Source organism: Nematolebias whitei, chromosome 7 (assembly GCF_014905685.2).
Source record: "Nematolebias whitei isolate Nwh7 chromosome 7, NemWhi1, whole genome shotgun sequence".
Classification (NCBI taxonomy): domain Eukaryota; kingdom Metazoa; phylum Chordata; class Actinopteri; order Cyprinodontiformes; family Rivulidae; genus Nematolebias; species Nematolebias whitei.
In genome coordinates this window covers 51790533-51793400 of record NC_056504.1, presented here as the reverse complement: position 1 = coordinate 51793400, position 2868 = coordinate 51790533, and the positions used below count along the sequence as shown (strand labels likewise).

Genomic DNA, 2868 nt, shown 5'->3' with positions numbered 1-2868 from the left:
CCAGCTGTTAGCATCACCTCCAACTGTTAGCATCACCTCCAGCTGTTAGCATCACCTCTAGCTATTAGCATCACTTCCAGCTGTTAGCATCACCTCCAGCTGTTAGCAACACCTCTAGCTGTTAGCATCACTTCCAGCTGTTAGCAACACCTCTAGCTGTTAGCATCACTTCCAGCTGTTAGAACTGTCCAATGCACCATTAAAACCTGGAAGGATAGTGGGCTGGCTCCCATCGTCTTCCAGGAAGAAATGTCCTACTGTTCAAGCCTGTGGGGGCAGTCTATGATCTGGTGTCGCTGCAGTTGGTCAGGTCTAGGTTCAGCTACTAAGAATGAGGTCAGCTGACTACCTGAGTATCCAGGTTGTTCCATCTGTGGATGTTTTCTTCCCTGATGGCACATGGAGTTTTCATTAGTTGTCAGTTATCATCAATATTAAAAGTAGTAAACATTTAAATATATCAGTGCGTGTGTGTGATGAATGAATATAATGTACAAGTTTCACTGAATGGAACTACTGAAATAACTTTTTCATGATGGTCTAATTTTATGAGCAGCCGGGTATTTCAGAAGTCCTGCAGATTAAATCAAGCAAGGCAACACGAGCGGAGGTGCAGAACATCTGCAGCTTCACGAGACACGGCCACATCTTGAGCCACCAACTCGTCAGTCCAGAGATGCCACCCTTGGCTGGAAGGTGAAGCGTCCGTTGACCGCTCAGCCCCCACCTGTGGTCACGAGGGGTTGAACATGATCTCAGAAACGAGCAGCTGGAACGGGGCTCCTCTGCAGGCCAGGCTCTTATGGAACAAGGAGCTCTCACTTCCAGCCTCTTCAAGTCGTCTGATGGTTCCAGGAAGATCTGGACGTCTCACTGGGAGAAGACCCTGGAACTTGTTCCCTCTGGTCTACGAACAACTTGGGAGTCTCTGGGAGAGTGATGTCCAGGTTGCCCCTGCAGCTCAACCACATGTTGGTACTAGTGCCAAATGACGTCCAGAGAAACGACGTGTTCCTAAAAATACCACACGAGAAGAAACGACCGCCGTGTGGACTTCCTGTGTCCACGAGCAGACGTGACCCTCTTCAGTCTGGGCCATCGTGAAGGCCAAACCAAGAACTTACATCCTGCTTTAGTTGAACCCAGAATCTGATCACGGTACTTCAACGGTTGTGTGAGAACTGGAGCTCAACTGGACCCAACAGAACCAGAACACGTGGACCAGGCGACAACAAACAGAGTCGGGCTGATTCAGAACTGATAAAATCTTTATTTCACTTTAAATTGTCTTTTACATTTTGTCCTGTTCATAACATGAAAAGTGAAACTAGTCAGATTTTTTTTATTTTTTAAAAGACATACACAAATCTAATATTACGCCAATAACTGGGGGGGAGGGGGGTCCTCAAAGGGGGATTTTTTTTTAAAATTTCTTAAAAGTTTTCTTATTTTTATTGGTGTCCTTAAGCTAACTCTAGTTTCACAACCACGTGCGCGCTAAGCAACAAAACCGTCACAGAAGCAGACTTTTTAAAATTTTTTAGATTAATTTTGTATTTTTTTTATTTTAAGCTGAATACTGGTCAGTAAAAACAAAATGGTTTCAGATACCAGATATACAGACAGGCTCGGTGCCACATTCACTACTGCGGGGATCAGTTTCCTGGGGAGAAGAACGGACTCTTCGTTCGTCTGGACAAACGCACAGGGAGGTGGTTTTATCGTTTTATACGTTGAAATGTCAGTGCACGAAAAATGTCCCAGAGAAAGAACAGAAATGAACACGGCTTCTCGACATCTGGTGGAATGTCATGATGCTGTAGACAACGTTGTTGTGACACTGGGAGGGGGGGTCTGAAGAAACTAATATAAGCTAATATTTGGACAGCTTTAGGCCCGTGTGGCGTCTTCAGGGGTTTGAACAAGAACCAGAAGGAGGCGAAACATCTGATGGAGGCAGATGTACCGTTTGAATTCTCTGGAGCTGGAAGCCGTGCCTCAACACAAACCAACATTTCTAGATCCAAACGACAGGTCGTCACGTCCTCGACTGGCTGATCGGCTGCGATTCGTCTCTAATGCACAGAACTGTTGAGGTTTAACTGCATCTCGGATGACATCACAGCTTCCAGACTTTATCCGGTTTTGAGCGAACCTAAAAGAGCCGACAGAGCTTCAGAAGACCAACATGGAACTAAGCTGAAGGTCCCATGCAGTGTCTCTCCATGGAGTGTGCTCGTGCTGCACAAGAGTGAAGTGGCCATGAGCGAAGGCGTGCACCGTTCAGCAGAGTGGAAACGTCTGAGCGTGCGGGGGGGGGGACAACGAGGGCAGAGAAGGAAGGGAAGCAGAAAAATATAAATCCACCGAAGCATCTAAGAGCAGCTGCAACGGCTCCAAGGGTTTATCTGCAAGCAGGTGTCCAACATGAACCATTTGGTTGTCCAATAAAAACCCCCAAAGAAAAAAAGATCTACAGTTAAGTTCTAAAAACGTTTTACAATTTTACAGTTTCAAAAACAGAACAGGTCGATTTGTTACAAACACACATCCTGAAAACAGACCAGCACAAGCAGCACGTGCTGGAGGGATTAGGAGTTCAGGGACAGTCGTTCCATGTCGAGTGGCGCCTGACGGGGGGTGGGAAACGACGCTCGGTCCAGTTCTTCTTGTGGAAAACGATAAATCGTGCCAAACGCGAGGCTGGAATGTTTTTGCCCAATAATTTAAAGATTTATCTTTTTTTTTCTCAAATGCATCGATTGGTTTCAGATCCTCAGGAAACAAAAGCCGCAGGTGAAAAACACCTTTCAGCCTTGTAGGAAGACCCTTCTGTATAAACCACAGCAGAACACCCCCCCCCCCCCC

The 2868-nt window shown here is 46.3% G+C and overlaps 1 protein-coding gene across 1 annotated transcript in view; it reads left to right on the top strand.

Moving 5' to 3' along the window:
• Nucleotides 1–2868, top strand: part of rims4 (regulating synaptic membrane exocytosis 4) — a 171047-nt gene that overhangs the window by 53611 nt on the left and 114568 nt on the right. The gene's annotated exons all lie outside the window — the stretch shown is intronic.